A 16155-nucleotide genomic window follows, 5' to 3' on the forward strand; every position below is an offset into this window, starting at 1 on the left:
GAGACCTGACAATAGCTGTGCAGCGACGCTACCCATCCAACCTGACAGAGCTTGAGAGGATCTGCAGAGAAGAATGGGAGAAACTCCCCAAATACAGGTGTGCCAAGCTTGTAGCGTCATACCCAAGAAGACTCAAGGCTGTAATCGCTGCCAACGGTGCTTTAACAAAGTACTGAGTAAAGTGTCTGAATACTTATGTGAATGTGTTTATTTTGAATACATTTGCAAAAAAAATTCTAAAAACCTGTTTTTGCTTTGTCATTATGGGGTATTGTGTGTATATTGATGAGGGGAAAAAACAATTGAATCCATTTTAGAATAAGGCTGTAACGTAATAAAGTGTGGAAAAAGTCAAGGGGTCTGAATAGTTTCCGAATGCACTGTAAATGTGTGTTTGGCAATTATAGCTACTGTATGTGCCCTGTTCCAACCAGAGCAGGGCATGGCACTGGGACTAACATGTCTTTACCAGTGGCTTGTCATTCTACTTTCAAATACCAGGAACACTTTGGTGAAACACCTTGAGCAGAGCCACATGTGCCTTGCTGGGCTGGACACGGGACACAAGGGGGATGACTGGCTGTTTCTGGGAGGATTTTCTCACTGTCTTGTAGGACAAACACGTGCATGAGCACATCATATGCATGCACATACTTACAAGCATGCATGCACATACACACCAGGAAGAATGCACATCATATGCATGCACATACTTACAAGCACGCACGCATGCACACACACACAACAGTACCAGTGACCAAAAGCCCACTCATCCGACTGCGACAATATGGCCATACAGAATATTATAGTATTCTGAGGGCATTTACTTGACTATAAAAAAGTGTTGGAAATCTTCAGAAGTAGAACAAATAGGCTATACCAGCTTTGTTGCCATCTTAGTTTTTTGGTACTGGTAGAGATCATGATAATGAGGCCGGTAGAATAGTATTGAGGAGGTAGGTAATGGGGGATCTTTTAAATATAGAAACAGTGTGTGCAGGCCTTTGGTTTTGTCTGTATCAAGCATGTGTCTGGCTCTTGCAATGCTACGATGGTGGGTTCGATTCCCGGGACCACCCATTACGTAAAATGTATGCACACATGACTGGAAGTTGCTTAAAAGTATCAGCTAAATAGCATTTATTGTATTATTTATTATTCTATATGATATTATGTGCATTTTGACTCTTGATTTAAAAAATTGGCATTGGATACTTCGTCACCCACTTTTGCTGTAAACTGTATAGTGTATTAACATAAATATTTTACTGTAAGTGAATCTACTTAATCTTATTGTATTTGGAACCTGATATGAAATACCAGTACATGTTTATAGCCCCTTTGTGACTCCTTAGTCTCCAGTAAATGTGTCTATATGCAATATGTTAACTAAGACATAATAACAATAGAAGGGTATTGCCCATGAAATGTGTGTGTGTGTGCATATGTGGCAAACACTAATATAGGTGTAGTCAAACCAGGAAACAAACAGGGTAAATAATGCCTTTTACCGTAATGCTTTTAATCTCTCAATGATCCTCATAAATGCTTCTTGTTGAGGCTGAGGAAACAGGAATCTTTTTATTTTCATTCACATCCTGCAGAATGGTCACATGCAGAATGATCTTTGCCTCATGCAGGCAGCCACACCTGAGAGAGGGTAACAGTAACAGACAGCCCTGTGCAAAGTTAGCAGATTTCTAATCCTCAAATGTCACTGAACCAAAATAAATACAGATCCCAGTAAGATTAATGACCAGGACATGTCAGAATGTTTGTTGATTAGAATAAGAATCAGCAAGACAAATGTGCTGGGAAAATGGAAAATACAATGTGCATTCATAAAGTTACCCAAAGGATTGACATATTGTACCAAGCGGTGGAACTTCCTGTGCACATTGAATAAGATTAGAGTGCTTATGAGTCAACTGATTCACCACTTCACTTAAGCGTTGTAACCTTTGATAATATTTTTTCTGTTATTTTTGTGTATCTGTGAAGGCTATATAATATTTTCCTCTGTATCGGACCATGACCAAACCAATGAAGCTGAGGAGAAGGGAGTGGCGTGGATGATGGTTTCTGAGAAGAGTGTAAAGCTGTATGTACTGTAACAGCGAGGTCAAGTAGGAAGTTTATCTATCCTGTATTAGTCAGTCATTGAAGATATGGAGTCCCTGTGCAGGGAAAGTTTTACTTTTGGCAATACGTGGTGTAAACTACACACACTACGTTCCTTGTCAATTACAAATTATGCAGCCTTAAAAGGCAAGATCATTTTGTTACTTGCAAGACCAGGTAAAATGCATGAGCACCAGGGTTGGGATCAATTCCATTGAAATTCCAGTCAATTCAGGAAGTAGACTGAAATTCCAATTCCTATTCTCTATAATGCTTTTCAATTAGGAACATTTGGAATTAGAATTTTGTTTACTTTCTAAAGGTATTTTTTAAGGAGTGGTGCAGACCCACTCCTTTCGTAATGTATTTCTTTATTAAAGAGATAGTAAAGTGTTGGAAAGACGGGGAGAGGGTGATTCAAAGGGTAGTGGGATGGATTCAAACTCATGCCAAGTCTGGCATACATGTGTGCGGCGTGCCAGGGTCAGTCGCTGTAACCACTGGAGCACACAGGCCATGGATTTGATTAACTTGACTGGAATTTTAATGGAATTGACCCCAACCCTGATGAACACTTGCTAGAATAACCTCTTCACATAAGGCTGCTCCCTATTATTTTCTGTTGTATTAAAATGTAGATCTCATGCCCTGCCTTCTCTGCCTCATCCCTATCTCTGTAGAACATTCATACACTCATCATCTATCTCTGAGCCTTACATAACTAGAATTAGAAACTGGGGGGTTTGAGCCCTGAGTGCTGATTGGCTGGCAGCCGTGGTATATCAGACTGTATACCACGGGTATGACAAAACATTTATTTTTACTGCTCTAATTATGTTGGTAACCAGTTTATAATAGCAACAAGGCACCTCGGGAGTTTGTGGTATATGGCCAATATACCACAGCTAAGGGCTGTATCCAGGCACTCCACGTTGCGTCGTGCGTAAGAACAGCCCTTAGCCGTGGTATATTGGTCATATACCACACCTCCTCTGGCCTTATTTCTTAATTAACTCACAAGTCATATTATTGAATTAAAACACTACGCTGGGACCAGTGGAGGCTTCTGAGGCGAGGACGGCTCATAGTAATGGCTGGAATTGAGTCAATGGAATGGTATCAACCACATGTTTGACACCATTCCATTGACATTCCAGCCATTATTATGAGCCATCCTTCCCTTAGCAGCCTCCACTGGCTGGAACACAGGAACATAAAACTTTATATCCTTCCAGTGATAAAACATTTTATTGTCAGGAAATACAAGCCAGGCCCTTGTGTCACCACAGAGCAACACTGACCTGCCTACTGTCTCTGGAAAATAAATAACACACAGATCCATTGTGTTGGTGTGAACATGACTAGACAATGGGTTTTTCCACCACTGCATACCAGGGGAAAGAGAGGGATGGGTTTTTCAGACCTGCCACTGTTTACGTTACCAAACCAAATGTGCCAACTAACCTACATTACCACATTAGCTCTACAGGACAGTAGATTTACCTGGAACAGTACCAGTAAAAAGTTTGGACACACCTACTCATTCAACAGTTGTAGAATAATAGTGAAGACATCAAAACTATGAAATAACACATATGGAATCATTTAGTAACCAAAAAAAGTGTTAAACAAATGAAAATATATTTTATATTTGAGATTCTTCAAAGTAGCCACCCTTTGCCTTGATGACAGCTTTGCACGCGCTTGGCATTCTCTCAACCAGCTTCATGAGGTACTCACCTGGACTGCATTTCAATTAACAGGTGTGCCTTCTTAAAAGTTAATTTGTGGAATTTCTTTCCTTCTTAATGTGTTTGAGCCAATCAATTGTGTTGTGACAAGGTAGGGGTGGTATACAGAAGATAGCCATATTTGATAAAAGACCAAGTCCATATTATGGCAAGAACAGCTCAAATAAGCAAAGAGAAACATCAGTCCATCATTACTTTAAGACATGAAGGTCAGTGAATCCAGAACATTTCAAGAACTTTTAAAGTTTCTTCAAGTGCAGTCGCATAAACCATCAAGCACTATGATGAAACTGGCTCTCATGAGGACCGCCACAGGAATGGAAGACCCAGTTACCTCTGTTGCAGTGGATAAGTTCATTAGAGTTAACTGCACCTCAGATTGCAGCCCAAATCAATGCTTCACAGAGTTCAAGTAACAGACACATCTCAACATCAATTGTTCAGAGGAGACTGCGTGAATCAGGCCTTCATGGTCGAATTGCTGAAAATAAACCACTACTAAAGGACACCAATAAGAAGAAGAGACTTGCTTGGGCCAAGAAAGACGAGCAATGGACATTACACCGGTGGAAATCTGTCCTTTGGTCTGATGAGTCCAAATTTGAGATTTTTGGTTCCAACCGCCGTTTCTTTGTGAGACGCAGAGTAGGTGAACGGATGATCTCCGCATGTGTGGTTCTCACCGTGAAGCATGGAGGAGGAAGTGTGATGGTGTGGCCGTGCTTTGCTGGTGACACGGTCTGTGATTTATTTAGAATTCAAGGCAACCTTAACCAGCATGGCTACCACAGCATTCTGCAGCGATACGCCATCCCATTTGGTTGGCGCTTAGTGGGACTATCATTTGTTTTTCAACAGGACAATGACCCAAAACACACCTCCAGGCTGTGTAAGGACTTTTTGACCAAGGAGAGTGATGGAGTGCTGCATCAGATGACCTGGCCTCCACAATCACCCAACCTCAACCCAATTGAGATGGTTTGGGATGAGTCAGACCGCAGAGTGAAGGAAAAGCAGCCAACAAGTGCTCAGCATATGTGGGAACTCCTTCAAGACTGTTGGAAAAGCATTCCTCATGAAGCTGGTTGAGAGAATGCCAAGAGTGTGCAAAGCTGTCATCAAGACAAAGGGTGGCTACTTTGAAGAATCTCAAATAGAAAATGTATTCTGATTTGTTTAACACTTTTGGTTACTACATGATAACATGTGTTGTTTTGATGTCTTCACTATTATTCTACAATGTACAAAATAGTAAAAATAAAGACAAACCCTTGAATGAGTAGGTGTGTCCAAACCTTTGACTGGTACTGTATACTGCAACATAAATATTATGTCTGTGACAAGGACACAGGACAAAGGATGTGGTATGAGGATTCATGGACTGATTGACAGGGGTTTGTTACCTGGACAGGGAAGTTATTTCTTTATAGGTCATAACAAAACTCTGGGGGATATACATAAAATGTGGTTATGTGAGTTCCATAAATATGACATTAAAAACATTTCTATGCAGTGATTTTGAATGGCCTTGTGGAAAGTACATGTTACCTACACAAATAAGCAGTTCATTCATCAATCCTGTAAACTCTTTTCGTTTAATGTTTCATGTTATATTATCAAAGAATAGATAGCAGGTTTGTATCAACGGGGTTTGCCCTACAAGTGTTCTGCTGTTCTCTTGTGGTCATTTGAAAAATAGCAACAGCTTTGCTCCTGACTTGGAGCACTGACCTGGGGTTAATCCAGTGGAGTGCACCATACTGTATATAGAACACATCACTGAATATAGAAATATACTGAATAGAGCTGACATTATTCTTTATTTTACATGACAGACAAGTACCTGTTATAAAGTGCCTTCAGAAAGTATTCACACCTTCACCTTTTCCAAATGTTGTTGTGTTACAGCCTGAATAAGAAATTGATTAAATTGATTTTTTTTTGTCACTGGCCTACACACAATACCCCATAATGTCAAAGTTACAAATTAATACCAAATTAAAAAGCTGAAATGTGTTGAGTCAATAGTTATTCAACCTCTATGTTATGGCAAGCCTAAATACATTCAGGAGTAAAAATGTGCTTAACAGGTCACATAATAAGTGTCATGGACTCACTCTGTGTGCAATATTAGTGTTTAACATGATTTTTGAATGACTACCTCAGCTCTGTACTCCACACATTCAATTATCTGTAAGGTCCCTCAGTCGAGCAGTGAATTTCAAACACAGATTCAACCACAAAGACCAGGGAGGTTACCAATGCCTCGCAAAGAAAGGCACCTATTGGTAGATGGGTAAAAATAAAAAAGCAAACATTGAATATCCCTTTGAGCATGGTGAAGTTATTAATTACACTTTGGATGGTGTATTCATACACCCAGTCACTACAAAGGTACAGGCGTTCTTCCTAACTCAGCTGCCGTAGAGGAAGGAAACCGCTCAGGGATTTCACCATGAGGCCAATGGTGACTTTAAAACAGTTACAGAGTTTAATGGCTGTGATAGGAGAAAACTAAAACAACATTTTAGTTACTCCACAATACTAACCTAATTGACAGAGTGAAAAGAAGGAAGCCTGTACAGAATAAAAATATTCCAAAACATGAATCCTGTTTGCAACAAGGTAAGCAATTAACTTTTTGTCCTGAATACAAACTGTTATGTTTGGGGCAAATCCAATACAACACATTACTGAGTACCACTCTACACTGGAGTTGCTTACCAGGAAGACAGTGAACGTTCTTGAGTGACAGAGATACAGTTTTGACTTAAATCTGCATAAAAATCTATGGAATGACCTGAAAATGGTTGTCTAGCAATGATCAACAACCATTTTGACAAAGCTTAAAGAATGTTGAAAAGAATAATGGGCAAATATTGCACAATCCAGGTGTGGAAAGGTCTTAGAAACTTACCCAGAATGACTCACAGCTGTAATCGCTGCCAAAGGTGCTTCTACAAGGTATTGACTCAGTGGTGTGAATCCTTATGTAAATGTATACTTATGTATTTAATTTTCAATACATTTGCAAAATTTCTAAAAACATGTTTTCACTGTCATTATGGGGTATTGTGTGTTGATGGGTGAGATTATTTTAAAAATCCATTTTGAATTCAGTCTGTAACACAACAAAATGTGGAATACGTCAAGGGGTATGAATACTTTCTGAAGGCTACACATATCTATATGAGTTGTCTGTAATATTCTGCTATGGTATTATAGAAGGATAAGTACTGAATAATTGTATTGAAGGGGACATTGGCAAACTGCTCAACACAGCAAAGATGACACATCATCCTTGGTGATTTCTTGGCTGGCATAAAAATAAATAAGCCATTTGTAAATGTATTTTATTTAACCTTTATTTAACTAGGCAAGTCAGTTAAGAAATTCTTATTTACAATGACGGACTACCCCAGCCGAACCCGGACGACTCTTGGCCAATTGTGCACCGCCCTATGGGACTCCCAATCATGGCCGGATTGTGATACAGCCTGGAAGCAAACCAGGGTCTGTGGTGAGATGCAGTGCCTTAGACCACTGCGCCACTCGGGAGAAGTCAGTATGTCGCCCCACTCATAGGTAAACATGCTTCTTGACATAAAAACGAATTAAGACGGCTTATATACGGCACCAGACGGTGTCAATGCTCCAATGTGAACTGTAACATTAACAGCGAAAGGGGGGTCAACAAGAGACAAACACCTTAGAAATATAAAGTGAAGAAAGCTTATTTCATGCAATTCTATACATTTTGCGATGTCTTATGTGTATTTATGTGATATTTGAGTGACTCAAACATTACAACAAAATCTATGGGCTAAAAAACCTAGCTAAAAAACATTAGCTTAAATGGGCTGGTTGATCTGGATATGTCTGACAAATATTTCTATAAATACAGTATTTCTATAAATAGCTATCTAAGGTACTGACATGACAAGAGGAAAGTTGATGATGCACTAGCCAATTAAAAAATTGCACCTTGTGCATTCTACTATTACAACTTTCAAGAGTAAGTTGAAAGCCAGACTGAGTTCCTTATAAAACTATATATTTTATTTTCTGGGATTTCCTTTCCATCTGTGTGGTACAATGACAATGACCACAGAAATAACCCAAGAAGCCAACCTTACTAAAGCACAAACTGTTTGGGTCACTCTATACTGGCCTACTACTCAGGGATCCTCTCAGGCTCCCTCACCCTTTGCCGACCATCCTATACTTTCCTCACTGCCTCCACATATGACACTTTCTGCACTGCTCTCACCCTGGAATCTTCAATCTGTCTCACTTGCACAGGACATTTCTGATCCCCAGCAACATGGCCACCCCCAAAAATTGAAACGCTCCACTTTTTCCACCAAAACAACACACTTTTGTCCCATGCCCTCCTGCACACTTCTCAAACCTCTGAATCTCCCTCCTACATACTGCTGCAACATGACCTGAAACTTGGGACCTGAAACACCGTAGTGGGTTTGGAACGAAAGCTCTCACGGGATAAGTTATATACCCTAACATGACTTTAGCCGTGGAACACTCTGCATCAAAACTCAGAAGGACAGACAGGGTCTCATCAGTCTCGTGCTCACCACCGGGTCTGCGTCGCACCAAACGGTGTGCATCACAGACACGAGGGATTCCCAACTTCAGTTGATCCACCTTAACCAACTGTAGCTCAGTTGGTAGAGCATGGCGCTTGCAACGCCAGGGTTGTGGGTTCGATTCCCACAGGGGGCCAGTATGAAAAAGAATTATGCACTCACTAACTGTAAGTCACTCTGGATAAGAGCGTCTGCTAAATGACAAAAATGTAAATGTAAATTGTTAACACGCGACCCCACCCCAGTTATCACTGCTTTAAGCGGCACTCTGCTCCGGAGAGCAAAGCTGGACACCACTTTCATCCCGAGTCTTGAAACACGCAGCGCCGTCTCCCTCTGAGCAGCAGACACACACAAAATAAATCCACCTCTGGATACTTTGACCGAATTGACAGAACCCAACTTCTTCTTCACCCAGCCTGATTCCACAAATGGATCGGCCAAAAGGCATTTGTATTTGTATTTATTAGGGACCCCCATTAGCTACTTTTCCTGGGGTCCAAACATGTTAAAGCACTTACATTACATATAAAACAAAATATAAAACAGTACATCATATGACATTATTACACCACTACCTATCTACAATACAAAATGTTTAATACCACCATACAACAATATCACAATGTGTGCATATGCATGTGTCTATACCCTTGTGTGTCTCTTCACAGTCCCTGTTGTTCCATAAGGTGTATTTTTACCTGTTTTTTTTTAATCTGATTCTACTGCTTGCATCAGTTACCTGATGTGGAATAGAGTTCCATGTAGTCATGGCTCTATGTAGTACTGTGCGCCTCCCATAGTCTGTTCTGGACTTGGGGACTGTGAAGAGACCTCTGGTGGCATGTCTTGTGGGGTATGCATGGGTTTCCGAGCTGTGTGATAGTAGTTTAAACAGACAGCTTGGTACATTCAGCTTGTCAACACCTCTTACAAAAACAAGCAGAGATTAAGTCAATCTCTCTTCCACTCTGAGCCAGGAGAGACTGACATGCATGTCATTAATTTTAGCTCTCCGTGTACCTTTAAGGGCCAGCCGTGCTGCCCTGTTCTGAGCCAACTGCAATTTTCCCAAGTCCCTCTTTGTGGCACCTGACCACACTACTGAACAGTAGTCTAGGTGCGACAAAACTAGGGCCTGTAGGACCTGCCTTGTTGATAGTGTTGTTAAGAAGGCAGAGCAGCGCTTAATTATGGACATACTTCTCCCCATCTTAGCTACTGTTGTATCAATATGCTTTGACCATGACAGTCTACAATCCAGGGTTACTCCAAGCAGTTTAGTTTCCTCAACTTGCTCAATTTCCACATTATTCATTACGAGATGTAGTTGAGGTTTATGGTTTAGTGAATGATTTGACCCAAATACAATGCTTTTAGTTTAATATTCAGGACTAACTTATTCCTTGCCACCCATTCCGAAACTAACAGTCTTTTTATCATCAATTTCTCTCAGCCAATCATCAGTCATTTGTGTAAGTGCTGTGCTTGTTGAATGTCCTTCTCTATAAGCATGCTGAAAGTTTGTTGTCAATTTGTTTACAGTAAAATAGCATTGTATCTGGTCAAACACCATTTTTCCCAATAGTTTACTAACGGTTGGTAACAGGCTAATTGGTTGGCTATTTGAGCCAGTAAAGGGGGCTTTACTATTCTTAGGTAGCGGAATGACTTTTGCTTCCCTCCATGCCTGGGGGCATTCTAGTAGGCTTAAATTGAAAATATGGCAAATAGGAGTGGCAATATCGTCCGTTATTATCCTCAGCAATTTTCCATCCAAGTTGTCAGACCCCGGTGGCTTGTCATTGTTAATAGACAACAATCATTTTGTTCACCTCTTCCACACTCACTTTATGAATTCCAAATTACAATGCTTGTCTTTCATAATGTGGTCAGATATACTTGGATGTGTAGTGTCAGCAATTGTTGCTGGCATCTCATGCCTAAATTTGCTAATCTTGCCAATGATAAAAATTATTAAAGTTAGTTGGCAATATCAGTTGGTTTTGTGATGAATGAGCCATCGGATCAATGATTGATGGAGCTGAGTTTGCCTTTTTTCCCAAAATGTCATTTAAGGTGCTCCAAAGCTTTTTACCATCATTCTTTATGTCATTTATCCTTGTTTCATAGTGTTGTTTCTTCTTCTTTTTATTCAGTTTAGTCACATGATTTCTCAATTTGCAATACGTTTGCCAATGGGTTGTGCAGCCAGACTTATTTGCCATTCCTTTTGCCTCATCCCTCTCAACCATACAATTTTTCAATTCCTCATCAATCAACAGGGATTTTAACAGTTTTTAGAGTCATTTTCTTAATGGGTGCATGCTTATTAGTAACTGGAATAAGCAATTTCATAAATGTGTCAAGTGCAGTGTCTGTTTGCTCCTCATTACACACCACAGTCCAACATATATTCTTTACATCAACAACATAGGAATCACTACAAAACGTATTGTATGGATCCACTTTCTCCATGAATCGTACTCCCACTGGGCCAGAGTCATCTTGGGTATTTTCCTGATCATTAGGGAGAGGCTTGGAAGCAGTGGCAGACTTACCATTAGGCAGAAGAGGCAACTGCCTCAGGCCTCACATCATCAAGGGGCATAAAACACGTTTCTAAACTCTTCTTGAGGCCCCCATGCTCTGCTTGAGTCATGGGTAGAAGGGATCCAGCTTTTGTCAAATTAAAGTCAGATTTGTCTTTTTATAGTAGCAGGTTAGGACAACTTACGCAGCAGGATAGGATAATTAACGTAGCCGGTTAATAGAATTAGGTTAAGGTTAGGAAAAGGATTAGGGTAAGCTAAAATGCACCAAAACAAATCCCCTTTAGACTTTAATTTGACAAAAGCTGGATCCCTTCTAGCCATGACTGTGCTGCCTGTGTGCATTGTTTCACGCGATATGATTGCAAACGTGACTTTCATTGAAAGTGAGCTGCAGCAAAGACTACGTGATGAGAGCTTTCAGAAGAGTGGGTCAGAGAAAAAATTAAATAAGGAAATTAAATTTTAACAGAAAAATTACCGAAGTTAACAGTAAAAAGACATTATAATATTACCTTCGTCGTCAAGGTAGAGGACACAATGATGAGCCCAGAGACAGGCCCAGGCCTAGCTAGCACTTCAACAACCACTAGCATTAGCCTAGCTAGCACTTTAACCTGTAGCATTACTGCCTCTGCTGCTGTCGGTGACTAATCATCATCAGAACTATGATGATTAGCAAATTCGGATTCAGAGCCTGATTCACCCCTAGCCCTTGATCTTCCAGAGTCACAAAGAGATCAGCACGTGGACCTACTGTGTGTTGACGTGATGATGCAGCAGAGGTGTGATCTTGTCAAAAAAGGGGCCAAAACAGATCAGAGATATTGTATTCCCTCAAAGTGGGGACGCAGTCCCTTTAAGATTTAGTAGTGACAACTATGAAAAAGTTATGATAAACCGATTAAAAAATATACACTGACATGGCTGGTGTATTCAAGTAATGCTGATGCAGCTTTTAGTTTTTATTGACGCATTTTGGGGGAAAATATACTAATTTGAGCAGTGAGGGTTTTCGTTGCTGGAAGAATATCGGGACCAATTTACATTTGACATTTGACATTTTAGTCATTTAGCAGACGCTCTTATCCAGAGCGACTTACAGTTAGTGAGTGCATACATGTTCATACTTGAAAGCGCATGAGCGTTGTACTGAGCATTTACAAAACTTGGAGAGTTGGCACCACCTTGCGGAAAAATGTAAAACCGGAACAACCATTGACGCGATCAACCAGGAGTTAATGGCACTTCAGGTAAATCACTGGAAGATGGTTTTGAGGAGATTGCTTGCCATTGTCTGTCATTTGGGTGAATGAAGGTCTTTCGTTGCCACTTAGAGAATCTTCATGAGCCTAGAAATGGAAACTTCATTGGGCAGGTGGAGCTAATGGCACAATTTGACCCTGTAATGAGTGAACGTTTGAGAAAGTTTGAAAATCCTGAAATAAGTTATCATTATCTTAGCAAGAGTATCCAAAAATAAACGGACAGCTCTGGTTGCACAAAAAGAGGCAAATGTTGAGAAGATTAAGAAGGCAAAACACTTTGCTGTCATCATGGACTGCATGCCAGATATAAGCCATACTGAACAGCTGCCAGTGGTATTAATGCTTGTACAATATTTGCACATTCTTATTTTTAAAATTCTTCAAGCTCTGTCAAGTTGGTTGTTGATCATTGTTAGACAGCCATTTTCAAGTCTTGCCATAGATTTTCAAGCCAATTTAAGTTGAAACTTTAACTAGGCCACTCAGGAACATCCAATGTCGTCTTGGTAAGCAACTCCAGTGTATATTTGGCCTTGTGCTTTAGGTTATTGTCCTGCTGAAAGGTGAATTTGTCTCCCAGTGTCTGTTGGAAAGCAGACTGAACCAGGTTTTCCTCTAGGATTTTGCCTGTGCTAAGCTCTATTCTGTTTTTTTTTTAAATCCTAAAAACCTCCCTTGCCAATGACAAGAATACCCATAACATGAGGCATGCTTGAAAATATGAAGAGTGGTACTCAGTGATGTGTTGTGTTGGATTTGCCCCAAACATAACACTTTGTATTCAGGACAGTTAATTTGACTTTAGTGTCTTATTGCAAACATAATGCATGTTTAGGAATATTTTTTATTCTGTACAGTCTTCCTTCTTTTCACTCTGCATTTAGTTTAGTATTGTGGACTAACTACAATGTTGAGCCATCCTCAGTTTTCTCCTATCACAGCCATTAAACTCTGTTTTAAAGTCACCACCATGGTGAAATCCCTGAGCAGTTTCCTTCCTCTATGGCAACTGAGTTAGGAAGGATGCCTGTATCTTTGTAGTGACTAGGTTTATTGATACACCATCCAAAGTGTAATTAACTTCACCATGCTCAAAGGGCTATTCAATGTCTGCTTTTTATTTTAACCCATCTACCAGTAGGTTCCCTTCTTTGCAAGGCATTGGAAAACCTTCCTGGTCTTTGTGGTTGAATCTTTGTTTGAAATTCTCTGCTCGACTGAGGGACCTTACAGATAATTGTATGTGTGGGGTACAGAGATGAGGTAGTCATTCAAAATCATGTTAAACACTATTGCACACAGTGAGTTCTTGCAACATATGTGACTTGTTTAGGTTTGCCATAACAAAGGGGTTGAATACTTATTGATTTATTCCAGTTTTCATTTAATTAATAAACATTTCTACAAACATAATTCCACTTTGACATTTTGGGGTATTTTGTGTAGGTCAGTGACACGAAATCTCATTTTAAATTCAGGCTGTAACAACAAAATGTGGAAAAAGTCAAGGGGTGTGAGTGATTGTGTGAATACTTTGAAGGCACTGTATGTGTAGCCAGTGGATCTGATGCTATCTGGTCAAAAAGAGTATGATATGTCATACTCTTTTTTTCGCCAGACAGCATCAGATACATGGGCTACACATAGTAAGACAGAGGGGTGCTGTTTCATTCAGATTCTTTCTCTGGTGACAGTTTCAGCCACTTGCGAATTGAAGGAAAGTTGGCAGGTGCACAGTGCACAGACTGGCTTCTGTCTGGGGCCTCCAACTCACTAAGTCAGACCCTGCTCGGAAACCTTCACCTCACGACACAGGTTCTTTCTCCTCACTTGTCAGGATCAATTTCAAGTTCACTATCCGTCAATTGCTCAGGATCTTCAGGCACGTAACATGCATTTCTCTCCTGTATTTGACTCAAAGGAGAAAGTACTCGGCTTGTATTACAGGTTTGCACCTTGCGGCCTTCTTTCTAAATATACTGAACAAAAATATAGATGCAACATGCAACAATTTCAACTATTTTACTGAGTTACAGTTCATATAAGGAAATCAGTCATTTTAAATAAATAAATTTGGCCCTAATCCATGGATTTCACATGACTAGGCAGGGGCGCAGCCATGGAGCCAGGCCCAGCCAATCAGAATGAGTTTTTCCGCACAAAAGGGCTTTATTACAGACAGAAATACTCCTCAGTTTCATCAGCTGTCCGGGTGGCTGGTCTCATACAATCCCGCAGGTGAAGAAGCCGGATGTGGATGTCCTGGGCTGGCGTGGTTACATGTGGTTTGCGGTTGTGAGGCCGATTGGATGTAGTGTCAAATTCTCTTAAACGACATTGGAGGCAAATGGCAACATTCAATTCTCTGGCAACAGCTCTGGTGGACATTCCTGCATTCAGCATGCCAATTGCACGCTCCCTCAAAACTTGAGACATATGTGGCATTGTGTTGTGTGACAAAAATCCAAATTTTAGAGGGGCTTTTTTATTGTCCCTAGCACAAAGTTCAGCTGTGTAATGATCATGCTGTTTAATCAGCTTCTTGATATGCCACACTTGTCAGGTGGATGGATTATCTTGCCAAAGGAGAAACGCTCACTAACAGGAATGTAAACAGATTTGTGCACAGAATTTGAGAGAAATATGCTTTTTGTGCGTATGGAATATTTCTGGGATATTTTATTTCAGCTCATGAAACATGGGACCAAAATGTTACATGTTGCGTTTATAATTTTGTTCACTATATACAGTATCTATGCCTCGCTTCCTCTCGCCATCCGCCCTCTTCCTCGCCCGGTCCTTCCATCTCCGTGTGGGACTTCAGGAAACTCAGTACACTGCAGCGCTCCTTCTCCTCACAGCACAGCACAGGAGGGGATATCTATGAAGCAGTGTACTTTATGGTTAATTAATCTAAGAAAGACAGAATCTGAATCAGGCATTGGAAATGGTTACATATTAGTTTCACTGACCCCCAAGGCGATGATGATGAAGACGATGATGCCAAAACCTACGCCTGCTTGTTTGTCCCGTCAATAAATGAACAGATCTGTGCAGAAACAGAGTGCTCCTTTTTCTTTATTGTACGGTATAGTCACCCATTGACGTTTCCTGGGGTAAGGAATGTTTTTTAGCCTTGGAATCCTTTCTTTCGTTATGACCCAGAAGACTGTTGTAAACTATTGACAGCAACATTGGCCAGTGCTATCCAGTAACCCTGGGACATCCCTACCCGAAACCTTACATTTCTACTTCAAACCGGTGTCACCACTAGAGGGTAGTATTAGGTAGGTAGGACAGCTAGGGAGCCAAAAGCGGTTATCCAGCTGTGCATTCTTGACCTTGATGTGGCTAAGAATACACAGAGTATACCAAACATTAGGAACACCTTCCTAATATTGAGTTGCCTCAGAAAAGCTTCAATTCGTCCGGGCATGGACTCTACAAGGTGTCGAAAGCGTTCCATAGGGATGCTGGCCCATGTTGACTCCAATGCTTCCCACAGTTGTGTCAAGTTGTCTGGATGTCTTTTGGGTGGTGGACCATTCTTGATACACACGGGAAACTGTTGAGCGTGAAGAACCCAGCAGCATTGCAGTTCTTGATACACTCAAACCGGTGCACCTGGCACCTACTACAATACCCCGTTCAAAGGCACTTAAATCTTTTGTCTTGCCCATTCACCCTCTGAATGGCCCACATACACAAACCATGTCTCAAGGCTTACAAATCATTATTTAACCTGTCTCCTCCCCTTCATCTACACTGATTGAAGTGGATTTAACAAGTGACAACAAGGGATCATAGCTTTCACCTGGTCACTCTGTCATGGAAAGAGCATACTCTGTGTACTTGT

This window comes from Coregonus lavaretus (genome assembly GCF_964263955.1).
Source record: "Coregonus lavaretus genome assembly, chromosome: 25".
Taxonomy (NCBI): Eukaryota; Metazoa; Chordata; class Actinopteri; order Salmoniformes; family Salmonidae; genus Coregonus; species Coregonus lavaretus.